General features: G+C 34.4%; 1 protein-coding gene across 2 annotated transcripts in view; it reads left to right on the top strand.

Moving 5' to 3' along the window:
- Positions 1–7,029, top strand: part of LOC145292218 (uncharacterized) — a 45,061-nt gene extending 38,032 nt beyond the window's left edge. For both annotated transcript variants that reach the window (XM_080138538.1, XM_080138539.1), the window contains exon 3: positions 342–7,029. The gene's annotated coding sequence lies outside the window, so the exon portion shown is untranslated. The remainder of the gene's footprint in view (positions 1–341) is intronic.
- Positions 7,030–16,831: the final 9,802 nt, after the last annotated feature.

Raw genomic sequence — 16,831 nt, 5'->3', positions numbered from 1 at the left:
CAATCTGAAAGAAACAAATGTGATTGTAGGCAGTCAAACACAAAACTATAGTAGAATTGCATCAAATTCAGCAGAAAGATCTTTTATAATGCTGGATATAATCAAAAAGTTAAGAATCGTGATTGGAATGCCAAAATGGCATTTTAACAGCTCTAACCCACAGAAACCAGATTAAAATCTGCCTAAGAATTTTTTTTGTTAAATGTACAGATCAAGTAGATATCATTTAAGAATGTTTGTATTTTAAATTTTGTTTTCTTTCAAATATTTTCTGCCGTGTTCTTTTCTATTTAAATGTTTGTTTTTTCACTCTAATATTTTTTTTTCATTTCTCTTTCCAGATGTGTATCCGTCCCCTCCCCATCTAAAAAGGGAGAGAGAAAACCTGAGACACTACCATTCTGCAAAACTGTGTCTTTTTTTTTTTTTTTTTTTTTTTTTGCACTCGAAGGGAGGTGGGGGTGGCAGGCACTACTTTCTCAGATCATCTCCTCTTCCTTGAACTCACAGCCACCATCTTTCTGTCGTCCTTTCTTTCTTTTTTCTGTTGCTCTCTCTCTCTCTCTTTTTCTGTCGCTCTCTCTCTCTTTTTCTGTCGCTCTCTCTCTCTTTTTCTGTCGCTCTCTCTCTCTTTTTCTGTCGCTCTCTCTCTCTTTTTCTGTCGCTCTCTCTCTCTTTTTCTGTCGCTCTCTCTCTCTTTTTCTGTCGCTCTCTCTCTCTCTCTTTTTCTGTCGCTCTCTCTCTCTCTCTTTTTCTGTCGCTCTCTCTCTCTCTCTTTTTCTGTCGCTCTCTCTCTCTTTTTTCTGTTGCTCTCTCTTCCATCGACCCCTTATTCTCTCCTACACACAAATTAATAATATTGATTTTCAAGCACCTCTGCAGCAAAAGTTTAGATTTACAGTTGGAGAAAAAAAATTGTCCTTTTCTTTAAATTTAATTTAATTTTTTATTTTTATAAAAAAGCCCAAAAAAAAAAAAACCTCACCAATTATTCCACAAAAGAATAAGCTTTATAACTAACATTTTGATAAACAATTTCTTAGGATTTGTTTTTGACAAGAAATGTTTCAAAAATATATCCTGTGTTGTAAATACAATCTTGCAATGATTATTTTCAAAATGACAAATGTGTCTTAAATGGCCATTTAATATTTGCACAAGACTCTCATATATATATATATATATATACTAGTAGGTCACGCAGCGTTGCCCAATCGTAAAATATGCATAGATTTTGATCATAATACAGAAACTGAGACATGTGCATGTGAGTATTATTTTTATTTTTCTAAACAATTCACTTCTTGTAAGTAAAAAGAAAAAAATATTCAAGCTAAGATCAAAACCTAAAAACAATGAAGTGTGATAACCATTAGACCAACGTAACATGATCTTTAAAAAGTGTTTTTAAAATACTTATTCTTAAGTAATCTGTCATGTGAACTATTCACGCATGCGCATTTATGAAACAGCAAATAGATAAAAACCGATGACCCCCACCCCCACCCCCCTCGTACCAATTTTTCAATTTTTATCCCTTTAGCAGCCCTTTTTTCTGGATGAAAATGGATTAAAGTTTGCCACATGTCTGAATAGCCTGTATACCAAATTTCAAGTCTCTAGATTAAAAAAACTCGTTGAGTATATAGGTTGAGAAGTGTCCACACACACACATGCATGCACATACATTTTCATATACATATAGATATATATGTTATATATAGTATATTTAAAGTAAAATTTTGGACAACCTTGCTTCCTCATCTTTAGTTCGCAACGCAGATGACAAAACTTTTCTTCAATTGCAAATCAGGATTTGCTGTCAGAATTTTTTTTCAATTGGGCTGGAATCACTGGTACAAGATGATCAGGAGACAAGTTACAAGTCACCCCCACCACCACTTCCTTCTCCTCTTTCTTGTCTTGATTTTTCTATTAAGTAAATCATATTTATTCATAGACGGGTTTTTTTTTTTTTAATTTTTTAACATTTGCGGATTCTGTCAGTGATGCATTCCTTCAATGAATTTTTTTTTTTAAGTATATTCAATCAATTAGAATGCTCGGTATTTGGTATTTCCTCGAAAAGTAAACCGACCCACTTTTTGGAAAAAGATATTGTTTTTGGCTTGTCATTGTGTGTGTGTAGGTTTGTTTTAATTTTTAAAAAAATAAATTTCCAACCGAATGTGTTGGTGTGTATGGAAATAAGATAATAAGCCACAAACAATATTAAAATGAACGTGAAAACTTATATTGATTCAGTATTCCACCAAATCAGAATTACAAAAATTTTTATGTACTTAGCTGTCATGGAACGAAAATGTCATATTCCAAAAATCACATAAAATGATCAAGTAGTTTTTTTTTTTTTTTAACTAAGAAATTTAAATTTTATGACAAAGTGAGATGTTATGTTTTGATCCACGATGTTTAATAAATAATGGGGAGATAACTCAATTCAAATTGTCAAAATAAGCCTTGTAATGGCTACAATTTCCTATGAAAATTGCTTAAAAAAAATCGTTTAAAAATGATTTTTTTTATACAAAAAAAAATACTTCATCAATTTATGATTTTTGGAATATGACATTTTCATTCTGGGACAGATACATAAAGATTTTTTTGTTGAATTCTGAATAAGAATCTTTTATATTACAAAATATTTTCTCTGCATGAAATTCCACCTTAGATTCATTAACCTTTATCCTCGAGTAGCCTTTGAGCCTTGATAAGTGATTACTCCCAAGTAACAAAAAAAAAAAAATTGCTGAAATGAGTTCAGGTATTACAAACATTGCGAGAGTTGAGTAAAAATGGAGAAAAATGTCTTTGCGGGTTGTAAGTCGGTTAGGTGTGAACATCACTGGTTGTAGCTCATGTAGTGGTTATGTTATGAAGGCAGGGAGGAGAGAACAGGGAAGACAGACGATGTTAAGGTGGGGTGGGGGTAATTGTATGGAAAGTTTGACAGTTGATCCGTGTGTGTGTGTGTGTTAATAAAGCACTTTAGCTTAATTCAAAGTTAGGTATCCGTATGTGACTTTTTTTTTTCGTTTGTTTGAAAGAAACCCAGCCTCTTGTTATATATTTGCTATAGCCAATTGTCAGATGTTGTTTTTTCAGTTTATATAATTTAAAAAAAATCAACTTTTGTAATTTTCTCTATATACACTTGGCAGTGAAATAAAAACAAACAGCTCGTTATAAAATATTTTTCACAATCTTTTTGGTTTCAGAATGGCAGTTTGAACATTTGTGATGGCATGTGTGGTAGGTGGGAGAGTGTTTGTAGTCGAGAAGAATGTGTCGCTTCATTCACCCATCATCACTGCTTCTCTCTTTTTTTGTTGTTGTTGTCAGCTCTTTTATTTTATTAGCACAGATGATGTGAAACATTCCACCATGCATGTCAGTCAGTCTCACTGACCTAATCTCTGGGAATTCTATATCCCCTATTTTGACTTCTTTGATGTCATTCCTGAGGGCACTTGCATCCAGGATCTGACCAACTTTTCTTTGATGTAATTCCCGGCCACTTGGATTATCCAACACTTTGACTTGTGTGATTATTTATATGGGATATGAGATTTGCTTCAAGAAGACCTCTTAGTCGTTTAGTGTTTTGTGTTAAATCCTTGTTTTAAAAACACCATATGTATGATTAGTTGATTCTTGGTGTTGCCAAACTTTATGGCTCTGTATTTTATATCGCAATACTGAGTTTAGCTGATGTATACCTTGTGGTTATTATATGGGATTGTATGACTATCAGCTTTTATGTTTGTTGGATATATTTCTGCTTGTGAGTGAGGTGGAATATTTGGTTTTGAAACTATATTTGGATATGATGATGTTGTGGTGGCATATGTTAGTAGGAGGGGAATTGTTCTCAGGAACAAGAATGGTTTGTTGATTTTATATCGTGGAAGATGCGGATTACGTTTTTTTTTTTTTTTTTCTTCTTGCATTTAAAAGGAAACTTATTGGGTATTTTAAAGCTTTTAGGCAAGATTTTGTTAAGACATTTTACACATTCTAGTTGCTCTAGGATGTAGACCTGCTGTGTAAGTTTGTTTTGATTGTAGTTGTCATCCTGGTATAAATAATAATATATGTAGTTATGTTTTGTAAAATAGTGTGGTTTTTGTGAATCCGAATATCTATGAATGATATTGAATTATTACATTCAGTTTTGAAAATTGTGATTCAAGCTTATGAAGGGTGTAGGCTAGGCTTTCTATTTTCGCTTTATTTTTTTTTAAAGAAAGGTAAGGATGTCCTCTGTATGAATGATCTGAAGTTTGTGGTGATTCGATGTTCATAATTTTTTCTTGTTCATGTCGTCCTTTGCTTATTACCTCGTTTCGAATAGACCAACACCCCACACACACATGCTTATAAATAAATAATGAATAATTAAAGGGAGCTTATCTTAACACTTCACAGCAGTATCATGTACATGTGATTCTCAGAAGATAAGACCCTTTTAATTGTTATAAAACTGTTTGAAAGAATATCAACCGTTTGTGCAAGATTTGCTGTTATGCCAGCTCTTTTGATTTTGAGAGGTTGATTTTGGATGTTATGTGACAGCTTTACGTCAAAAACAATATCTTTTTCTTTTTTAATTAAAATTTATTCATATATATATATATATATATATATATATATGAATGGATGAAATGCACCTAAATGTGTAGGCATGAAATTGTGTTCATGTCTACTTAAAAAAAACAATTTTCTTTGAAAAAAGAAAATTTTTCCCAAGTTTTTTGATTCTGTTGACCTGAATCAAGACATTAAATTTGCTTCAGATTTTTAAAAAATCTGTTTACCCATTGGCACAGTGCTTCAAAGTAAAAAGTCTCACTATGGTGAGACTTCTAATTACCACTGGTTCTGTAAAACAAAACAGGAACATTTCAGAGGTACACACACACACATTTTTATAAAACATTGTTTATTTTTTTTCTTTCACTAAAAAACACTTATATTACTGGAGTACATTCCAGGCAAAAAAAAAAAACTAATAAATAAATAAACCATCTAAAGAAACAAAACAACAATAAATGAAATAATGCATATGGAAAAAAGAAAACGATTTAAAACCAAATAATTTGAAGAAAAAGCAGAACTTGTTGATCTCTTCAATACGAGCATGTTATGGAGGGTATAATTATGGGATGCTTTTTAAATTGGAATGAGGTTCTGACCTTTGTACACACACACACAGTTTTCTGTCGCCTCCCCCCCTACATACACACTGGAGTTCTGTGTCTATACATATCCTCATGCACATCTTCAGTCTCTAAGCGTTGCACATAAGCATTAGCTATTCCTATAGATGAACACACAGATCCATGTTGGTCAATCCAAACCCTTGACGATTCGTACAACTTTGATAAAAAAGCAAAAGAACAAATCACTTCAGTTGTGTAGAAACAAATAAATCTTTGTGCGTAAATGCACTTGTGCATGTGCTCTCATCGTAGATGCAGACACATTTCTTAGTTCTGTCATGTTTAGATGCACAGGTGGCTGCGTCGTATTCCTAAATGCATATGTCTGTGTTGGTAATATGCTCATTCATGCCTAGATGCAGACGTACCTTGTAGTTCGATGCCTAAATTCATGTACTCGTACGTCGTAGTGCTGTGCTTAAACCCACATATGCCCTGTGTCAGTCATAGGACTAAATGCACACTTGCACACACTGAATATATAAAAATATACTTATGGCAAGTGAGCTACACAGAAATGTTTGTGTTTTATTCCACCAAAGAAATTCATCAAACCTATTTCCTTTAGTGGAATTTAAAAAAAAAAGAAAAAAAAGCGTCTCTGTAGCTCACTTGCCATAAGTATATATTTCTACTACTAAGCTCTACTCGTGTATTTATTGGGCACTGTTGACGTAAATACTGAAACAAAAATATATATACGTAATATATATTTATGCTCATAGACTCCAGTTTGAGCAATTATGATTTTAAAATAAAAGGGCAAAATAAGCTAAAATTACTTTTTGCAAACACAAAATCAGATTTAAAAGCAACTGTCTCACCCCCCCTCCCATCACTATTATCTTTATGTACTGTCATTACTTTGCTTAAACACACGTGGACAGACTTAACCCCTCTTATATCTCCGTTCTCCGTTATAGATGCTTATAGGCCTTGATAATTCTCTCATGTCGGATGAGCACATGCTCAATAAAACAATAGCCAACCCTAAACCATCTCAATTATAATCATGTGTCAAATGTGACGTGTGTAACCCTCAAATTTGAATGTTCCCATCTTAAGTTTATCTTTTTCCTTTTTTTTTTTTTTTTTTCTCCATTATCGAAAATTGAAATAGTTACGTGCCATAAATGTGCGCATCAATCGGACCATGTCTTTCTATAGATTCATCCGACTTCAGTTGTATTTCATTTCCAGGTCAAAGTTGCTTTTTCATACTGCACGTTTTAGTAACAGTTAAAAAAAAAAAAAAAAATATTTAAAAAAAAAAAATATTTAAAAAAAAAAAAGAAAAAAAAAATATGAAAAATGAAATTCCTCCTTGTCTACTTTGAGCCTTCACATCATGTGTGTTTATTAATTTCTCTACCCCCATCCCTAACCCGCCTTGGTCTTCTCCTCGTCCTGCCTTATCTAAAACTCCCACCCAGACGATGCACTGATTCTAATCAGAATTTTGAAGGCTATAATAGATTCTTCACGCCATGGCTGAGATTTTTTTTTTTTTTCTTATTAAAAAAAAAAAAACAAACAAAAACTTCCTCGGTTTCAGAAGACATAAAGAGGGTCAAATTATTGATCATCCCTTCTCATACACACAAACATTTAAATATGGACACTTGCCCAAAATCTGACCATGTTTGACAGAAATAAACAAAAACATGTTTTGTGATCTCTTTGTTTAGCTTGGGTCCATTTTATTTTAAAAAAAAAATTTTTTTTTTTGTATTTTTGTTGGAGGGGATTACCTACTGCGATTAAACGTATCTTATCTACACTGTTAGACATGTGCTCCTCTACTCATTGTATTGCTTGTAAAATCATGAGTTTTTTTGAAAATCTGAAGGTTCGTATGCTGCATCTTCCCTTCTGTCTAACATTTTTATTTAATTTTTAAAAAAAAAACTAAATTTTCATATTAGTAGTGATTTAGCACCAGATTCTAATTTTTTAATTGAGGTCAGAACCTCCGACAGGTTTTTTAGAACAACTTCGGCCTTTTTTTTTTCTTTTTTTAAGCAAACCTTTATATTAATATATTGAACATGAAGTTCTTACATTTAAAAAAAAAAATAAAAAATTACAAAATCTAACCTTTCAATTTTTGAATAGGATTATTTCGGTTAAAGATTGATAAAAAAAAAAAAAAAACAACAACAACAATCTGGTAGAGAAGCCTCTGTTTTGCTTTTTTTTTTTATGAAATTAATTTTTTCAAAAATATCTCTTTTAAAATTTGTATGTATATATATATATATATATATATATATATATATATATATATAATGTGTGTGTGTGTGTATATATATATATATATATATATATATATATATATATATATATATATATATCTTTGTTCGAGCATAAAATACTCTTAAATACAATATTTTAATTTGTCCAGATTTCATATATATCATTATAGTCATGATTTCAAAAGTTAAAAAAGAAAAAAAAAAAGTATTTGGGTGCCATCAGCTAGAATCGAAACCAAAACTGTAGCATTCAAAGTTGGTGGTGTTACCACTGTACAATGTGACATGCATATGAACTGAAAAATTAAAAAAATAAACTAAGATGAATGTACAAAACGTATAATGATTTTTTTCATTTTTGATCCCCTTAAAAACTGGCTAAAGACCCATAAAAGAATGGTCTGTAAAAAAATCCAATCATTTGAGGCCCCTAGCACTGCTCTACGACTTTCATTTTCTGAGGAGATAGTTTGAAAATATGGAAACAGACAGACATATAACATTTTATATATTAGATATATATCAGAAAAAAGTGGGGGGACAGTTGTATAAAGTTGCCTAAAATCTGTTTGTAAAAGAGATAATGTTGCCTTTCTTTGGTTTTTCTATCTATACCTTTTCTAGATAAAGTTTCTAACAACACTGTTTACTCTACGTTCCAAATTAGATGTATTGTCGATACATTTTCTTTGTCTCCGTCTCCGCCTAAAAATAGATAAGACTGGATAATGTTATCTATGCATTCTAACTATGCAGTTCATTGATTCGACAGGAACACATTGCAAAAATGTTTCAGACAGATGAACTATAACATTGGTACTGAATCAAATATTAGGATCGCTTCTGAGCTTGAACTCAAAAATGATCTGGATTTTTGTATCCAGCCTAAAAGTAAACACAAAACAAAGAAATCAAACAACTCCATTGTATTTAAGAGAAAACACTAATGAACGGCATATTTTATTGACTTTGACATATAGATGTTTGAGGTCCAGATTTTGGACCTGTTCAGCGTTCCAAGGGAAAAATTTGTGGCATGCGTGGCACAGAAACCCAGGAATTTGCACTTCCATTTAGGAGGATGGACAATATAAACTCGGCAGCAATCTCCAATGGGCGTCAAGTCTGCTTTTGAATGTGTTTACCGTTTGTGCTTGTACAACTGCATCTGGGAGATCATTCCATGTGTTGACAACCCTCTGTGAGAAGGTCCCTTTGCGAACATCTAGCCTACAGTGTTTGTTTTTTTTACGATTTTGAGGCTGTTTCCCCTGGTTGCGCTGTTTTTGGCGATCTGAAAAGACGGCTTTCTTGTATCATAGATCCCATGGATGTACTTGTAGAGATTGATCATGTCACCACGATTTCTCCGATGCTCAATTTCAGTGATGCCAGCAGCTTGGTTGCTCGGCACTGTACGTCTTTCAGATCACTGCATAAGGTCTTATGGTGTGGCTACCAGACAGAGTGGCCATACTCCAAGATAGAACGCATAAGGCTTTTGTAGAGTTGCACAAAGACTGTATTCGAGAGGAAGTCAAACGTGCGGCGAATGATCCCGGCTTTTGCGATGGATTTAGCTACATGTTCCTTGGAACTCAGTTTGTTGTCGATGTAGACGCCTAGGTCTTTCTCATGATCATGCTTTAACCCTTATTGCTGAGTGGCTTCCGGGCCTTGATAAGTGGTGACCACCGTGTTAAAAAAAAAAAAAATGCTCTTCCAGTGTTATCACTCCAAGCGAGTTATCTTTCAATGTGTATTTAGCCTCTTATCTCCTGCTCCCTAGTTTCAGGACACTGCATTTCTATGGATGAAAATGGAGCAACCATTCCTGTGACCAGTTCTGCAAGTTATCTAGGTCAGCCTGTAGGCTGTCTGTGGCTCCTGAGATGTCACTATGTGTGAACAACTTTGTGTCATCTGCAAACAGCTTCATTTCACTTTGACAGAGTTTGGGTAAGTCATTGATGTAGATGACGAATAACATTGGGCCAATGACACTTCCCTGTGGTATCCCGCTTGTTATTAGTGCGGGTCTTGATTTTGCTCCGTTTACTACTACACACTGTTGCTTAGCATTTAGGAATGCCTGAATCCAGTTGAGGACTTTGCCCTGGATGCCATATGGCTCAATCTTTGTCAGGAGGCGACGGTGAGGCACGGAATCAAAGGCCTTCATGAAGTCCATGTAGACAATGTCGATACTTCCTCCTGGATCGAGAGTTTCTGTCCAGGTATCCATAACAATCAGAAACTCAGTAGTACAAGACCTTCCCTGTACAAAGCCATGTTGCTCTGTGCTAATAAGGTGATTTTCCCTTAAATGCCTTATAACTTCTTCCCTGATGAGTTTTTCCATCACCTTACAGAGTACGCATGTGAGACTAATTGGTCTGTAGTTACTCACTTATAGTCGGCTTCCCTTCTTGAAGACGGGGGAGACTTGCCTTTCTCCAGTCCTGTGGTACTTGTCCCTCTAGCAGAGATTTACGGAAAAGCAGTGATACTGGGTGTGCCAAGGTATCAGCAGCCTTTGAAAGCACTAACAGACTGCTCAAATAAAAAACTAGACGAAACAAACTCATGCTTGCAACTTTGATTAGAAGAAAACTTTGAACAAACACACCCACTTTTAAAACCATGAACAGGTTTTTGTTTTGTTTTTTACTTTTTCTTTAGGCTCTGCCCTGAGGGCTTGCCTGGGTACTTCCCTCTGTTTATTACTTGTCCGTCTCGTCGGACTCAGTGGGCGTTCCCGTCCCCCGACTTTTTCGATTCCTCTCTCTTCCTCTTGATCTCCTGGTGAAGGGCCTCCTCTTCTTCTCTCTCCTTTGGTGTCAGGTCCTTACGCTGATTGTGATTTTGCTGATTTTACATTTTGTCATGTCCTCCTCTTCAGATTGTACCTGCTTCTTAATTTTGTAAAATGCTTTCAGGGTCTCGTCACAAGCGTTTTCTGAAGAGAAGCTTAGTCTCAGCGGCCTCGTCTCTCTTCTACTTCCAGTTTCCCTGTCCTCTTGTGGTTCGTCTTCTCTCTTTGTACTACTGGGTAGCTTTCCTAAACGACGGATCTCAGTAGGTTGGTGCACTCCTTTAATTTTTTCCATCATTTCTTGCACCGATTTCTCATCTTGTACTAGCTTATGCTCTTGCCCCTTTGATGGGTTTTCTTCCAGACCGAATATAACTTAGTGGCCCTTCTAGTACGATCGCGGAATTCGGCTAACTCTTTCTTTGTTGCCTCATTAGCTATTTTCTGCATAAGCACTTCGTTTTCCACTCTATCCTCAGTTTGTTGTTTGTTTAGGTCCTTGACTGCGTCACGCAGACCTTGCGGGAGGTCATCCTCTTCCGTCCTTTTCATCTTTTCTTTCAGACTATCAACGTCTTCAGTCAGATTGTTAACTTTGGTTTCCAGATTCATCATGCTCAATAAGAACTTGCTTGCTAGAGTGTTGCATGATTTGGGGCAGTAGAAGTGTACTGTTGCTAGGGGTTTGTTGCTGTCTTTCATTATGGCCTGATACAAGGTGTCATCGATGCTAACGCATGCTGCATGGTACCACTGACCGCACAACTCGCATCTGACTGCTTTGTCTCTTTTTTTAATTTTCTTGTTGCATGTACTGCAAGTTGTATTACTTCGGCTCACCGACCCTCTACGGCTACCGCCACTAGCACCTGCTGGTGTTGAATTGGCCATAATGAAAGGTTTGGAAAAGTCACCCACTCGCCTTGTCCGCCACTTCAATATAACTATATTCCAGTCCTTTAAGAAACGAAAAGAGTCTCTAGTTCTTTTGGGCTTTACGACCATTCATGAGCAGGTAACAGGAAAGCAGTCTCATAGAGTTTACCATACAGAAGTCAAACAAACTGCGACCACTCATTAAGGGACTAGACTAGACAAAAGAAAAAATGGCTACTGCTACCAAAATACTTTTAAAATGCTTCTCTCCTACAAAAGTGTCACAATTGTTGTTTCGGGTTATGAAACGTGCAGGATATATGCTAATACACTTCTGACCAGCAACTAACCGCCACTACCTGCCACAATATTTGAATAATTTGCTTTTTTTCACAGATTTTTTACCAAGTGTAATAAATCCTCATTTAATAGTCAAACTTTGATTTCCATACAGATTTCCTAGCGATCTGCTAACAACGCAAGTTTACCACCAAGTTGTCTGCTCAACGTTTTTTTTTTTTTTCTTTTTTTAACTTAAACAATCATGTAATATAACATCTGTGAAAGACAAGGAGTTAGAAACTTAGTTACTCTATCTTTGCAAAGTTGAGTTTTTTTTCAATAAGCACTCAATTTCGTTCGCCTTTTAGAGACAAGCAACGTAAAAAACTTTCAAAAATGCTTTCAAGTTTTTTTTTTTTTTATAGAAGCACTCCCGCAACTTCACATGGCTTAAACATTGATGTAGTTGAGGTACAAACAAAAAGAAAGTTGTACTTACAATGAGTCAAGAACTTCTTTTCTTTTTTTTTTTTTTTCAAATTTTATTTTTAGCAAATAATTTCCGGCTGAATTTAGTTTTAATCCAAAGTCCTTTTCAGTTTTACTCGTGCTGTTGAATCGGCATATTTTTTCTTTGCTGTTAATTTGAAGTTTTGTTGAATTCAAGTTTTTTTTTTTTCTCCCCTCGCTGTGGTTAATTTGTAGTATTGCTGTTTATTTTCCTTTGTTTGTGAAGTAAACCCGTGTGAGGCTTGAGTTCGTTGTGTCAGTTGCTTTAAATCAATCATATGGCAAGAGGAAACATGAAACTTCGACTCTCTTCAGTTTTTGCTGGGTCCGTGTTAATTATGAGCTGTTAACTTTGACAAGTCCATTGTTAAACGTGAAATCGGGAAAAATAAGTGCAGATATGTTGTGTATTGATAGATTTTGAAAACGCTCTACCCGATTCAAATGCTTACTATAAATACCGCCAGAGCCGCAAACATCACCACACGTGCCACGGTCAGGTTTTAAAACTAAAAAAAAATAACCTAAGCTTCCATGTATAAATTTATTTGTGCGATATTAGTTCCTGGTTAAATGTAAGATTCATGTGGTACGTTAAGAAATATTTATAGCTCTAGTATTGCACTATTCAGCTATCTAAGTGTAAATATTGATTCGTTTAACATGCTTGATATTATACGGTTACAACAGATGATGTGTGAAGTGGACGTTGGGATATTTCCCTGTGCTGTCACAAGTGTACGTGTAAACGCCATTGAATGTTCCCATTGCAAACTATGGATCGACAAGAATTGTGATAGTCTTGCTGGTAGTTAATCTGGATTATGTTTGCCGCGTCTGGCTACTACCGCACTCTCAGTTGATAGTCAAACAGTGGTGTAATGTTTTCAATAAGAAATAAAATAAATTTGGTATTTGTGCAGAATTTGAACCAAACGTAACTAACTTACCGTTCAACATGACATCAACTGCCAGCTCTCGCTGAGCATCGCTGATTATCAAAGCGTAACAACGCTACTCAAGGAAAATACTGAAGAAAACATTTACATGTTATAAAATCACCAGAAAAAAAATATATAACGAAAATGTAAAAGGAACAACAACCTACCATAACAATTTTTGTTTTATTCTTATCACAATTTTGTTAAGTTAAAAAATGAACGAGTAAGTGTATATTTGTTTCAATCAATTTGATTTGATTTTGTGAAACAAAACACTTTTTTGTGTTTTTCATAATTTAACAAATTTTTTTATAAAACACATGTTTTTCTTGTTTTTTTTTTTTTTTTTGTTTTTTTTTAACTTTGCCAACCCAACCGAGTAGCTTTCCAATATATGGTTTAAGATGGAGAAAAAAAAAGGATCATTACCAAATTTTTGTCTCCTCATAAACTTGAAAACAAATGTTGAAGCTTCCAGGTGGTCCCATTGATTTTTTTTTTTTTTTTTTTTTTTTTTTTTCTTACAATATTTTCGCCAAAGACCGTCTGTTCCTTTCCTGCGCATTGATCAGTGTCTTCCGTCAGATTACAGTCAAATCTCAGCACATAACGTCATGTTCTGAGCAAAGCCGAGTGGATGGTTAGTTACGTTCAAATTCTGCACAAATACCATAAATTCTCTGTGAACCTTTTGCGCTCTCATCTTTTATGTAGCTTTCGCGTTTAATCCATTCAATCTTTTTCTACTTTAATCGTCAGTGACAAACTTAAATATCCATTATAAATATAAAATGTGAATTGGTTTGGTTTTGTTTAACGATATATCAACCCTTTTAAGGTTATTCAATGCCAAACCCAGAATAAAACAATAAAAAAATTTTTTTAAATTATATGTATTCAAAGAACTTTATGTCTTCAAGTATCTATCTATTCTGATTAGTTCAATAGTTTTGTTTGTTTTAATATCTAACGATCTCTTTTTTTTTTCTTTTTAAGTCTTTTATATCCTCAAATATTCATTCATAAGGTTTAATTGGGTTGATTCAGAGAGTAATATTTCATCTAGACAGTTGTTTTCGAAAAGTTTCTTCATGCTCTTGTGGTATTGTTTTCTAGCATTATCTATAGCTCTACATTCAACGAAAAGATGTTTAATGGTGCAAGTTTTCTGGCAGAATGGGCATTGTGGTTGTTCTTGTTTTAGAATGAAGGAGTGTGCGAGTTTTGTATGGCCAATATGTATTCTAGTTATAACGACTTGTTCTTTTCTGGATTTTGGGGAAGTTTGTCTCCATTTTTCCAGTATGGGTTTGATTTGATATAATTTATGTTGTTATTCCATTGTCGTTGCCATTTTGTGGGAATTAATTAATTTTGGGTTTGAAATTAGTATATGGTATGTTTATTGTATCTGGTTTTAAATTTAGAGCTGATTTGGCCGCTAAGTTGGCTCTTTCATTTCCTCTCATCCCGATGTGACTTGGGATCCAATATATAAATATTTCTTTGTGTTCAGATAATGAATCAATTCTGTTAGTTAGTTTGATGATTAGAGGGTTTTCAAGTTTTTTGTCATTCAGAGATGTTAAAACGGAAAGTGAATCTGAAAGAATTAGGAATTTCCTATGTTCATCTTTTTCTATAATGCTGAGTGCGAGGTCGATGGCACATATTTCGGCAGTAAAAATAGAGCTTTCTGCTGGAAGAACTTTTTTTAAGAGTTTTTTTTTTTCATTCGACATGGGAACTCATTTAAGTTTAGGATTACTTTCGGTTTTTTGAGTATTCAAGGTGGGGTTTTAGGTAGTATATGTTCTTGGATATTTTCTACAGTCATTTCTGATTCCTGCAGTATTGCTTTCATTCTAAGACTAAAGGGCTTTATGGCCTTTCTTTTTGCTTCAAATGCCTCTTTATATCTTGGATTGAACGTAGCTTCGTATGCTTGATTATTTCGCTGTGCTTTTAATTTAGTGTAATATTGTGCATCCAGTTTTTGACTCCTTATATTTATAGGGATTTCGTTGGCCTCTGCATGGAGGCTTTCAACTGGGGACATTCTAAAAGCACCAAGAGCTAACCTCAGTCCTCCATGGCAAATTGGATCTAAAATCTTTAGATAGGATTTTCTGGCTGATTGGTATATAAAACTACCATAGTCGAGTTTTGATCTAATCAAAGTCCTGTATAATCTCATTAATGTTTCTTGATCCGCTCCCCATTCTGTATGGGCTATTACACGTAGTTGTTGCAGTCTTTTGTTGCAACTATTTCTTAGATTCTTCAGATGGGGGATGAATGACAGTTTTTTTCAAATATTAGACCCAGGAATTTGTGTTCTTCTATGGTGGGGATTATTGTTCTTCCGAGCTTCAATGTAGGATCATTATGAAGTTTTCTCTTGTGGCAGAAATGAACGCATTTGGTTTTGGATTGGGGAAATTTATATCCATTTTCCATTGCCCATTTGTCTAATTTAAGCAGTGTTGGAGTTTGCGTTCGATGGTGCATATATTCTTTGATCTGCAAAACACCAGTAGGTCATCTACATATAAAGATCCCTCTACACCAGGGTCCAAACATTTTACTATGCTGTTCATTTTAACATTGAACAGTGTCACAGATAGAATGCTACTTTGAGGTACTCCTTCCTCTTGATTTGTGGTGTCTGAGTAGGTAGTTCCAATGCGGACTCTAAATTTTCGGTCAGATAAAAATCCTTTTAGTTCAAATTCATGCAAGTTTCTCATAATTCCATATTTCCACGTAAGTGTCATAGGCCTTCTCCAGATCAAAAAATATTGCTGATAGGTGCTCATTTCTGATAAAGACTTCCCTTATGGCTGTTTCCAATCTAACCAAGTGATCTGTTGTGCTTCTCTTATTACAGAATCCACATTGTAGGTTGGAGATAAGGTTGGTTTGGTACCTAGAAACCAACAATCTATCATTATTCTCTTCATTATTTTGCACAAGCAACTAGTCAATGAGATTGGTCTGTAGTTTTGTGGGTTCGAATGGTCTTTTCATGGTTTTGGTATTGCTATTATTGTGGTCTGCCTCCACAAGTCAGGAAATTCGCCTTCTGTCCATAATTTGTTGTAAATTTTTAGTAGCAACTTCAATGATTTCAAAGGGAGTTGTCGCAGAAATTTGTAATGGATTTCATCAGGTCCTATGGCTGTGTTGTGGGATCTTTTAATAAAATCTAATTCGGTTAATGTAAGGAGTTTATTATAATCTAGGCTTTTTGATTTAAAGTTTAGTTTGTATTGTTCGATATTTTGTTTAATCGTTATGAATTTAAAGTTATGGTTTTGATTAGAAGAGTTTTGAGAAAAAGTTTCAGCTAGTAAGTTTGCTATGTTCTTTTTAACAGTTACTCTGGTGTTGTTTTTTAAGCAGGTGTTTAATTGGTGTTGATTGATGTTTACCTGAAATTTTTCTAATCATCTCGCATATTACTCTCTGTTCTGTAGAGGAATTTAATTTATTGACATAATTTTCCCAACACTCTTTTTTAGCTGCTTTTATTACCCTACGAGCTTTATTTTAATTTGTATTCTATCAGATTTGAAGTTGTGGGTTGTTTCTGAAATTTCTTCAGTGCAATTTTTCGCAATTTGATGAATTCCCGACATTTATTGTCAAACCAGGGTCTGTTGTACCGGTTAGATGCTGAAGTTTTAGGGATGCATTCATTTGCAATTTCTACTAGTGTTTCTGTGAAAAGTTCTACGGTGTTGTTTGTCTCTGAATCATTCAACTTATGTCTATATTTTTCTTTGTATAATTGCCAGTTGGCCTTATTTAGTTTCCATCTGGGAAGTTTTTCACTGTTGAATTCTGGAATTTCTATCACTATTGGAAAATGATCACTGCAGCAAGTGTCGTCATATACTTTCCAAG

This window comes from Euprymna scolopes, chromosome 13 (assembly GCF_053919585.1).
Source record: "Euprymna scolopes isolate OS-2025 chromosome 13, ASM5391958v1, whole genome shotgun sequence".
NCBI lineage: Eukaryota > Metazoa > Mollusca > Cephalopoda > Sepiida > Sepiolidae > Euprymna > Euprymna scolopes.
Note: the sequence above shows the minus strand (reverse complement) of the source record. Positions and strands in the feature narration are given on the sequence as shown.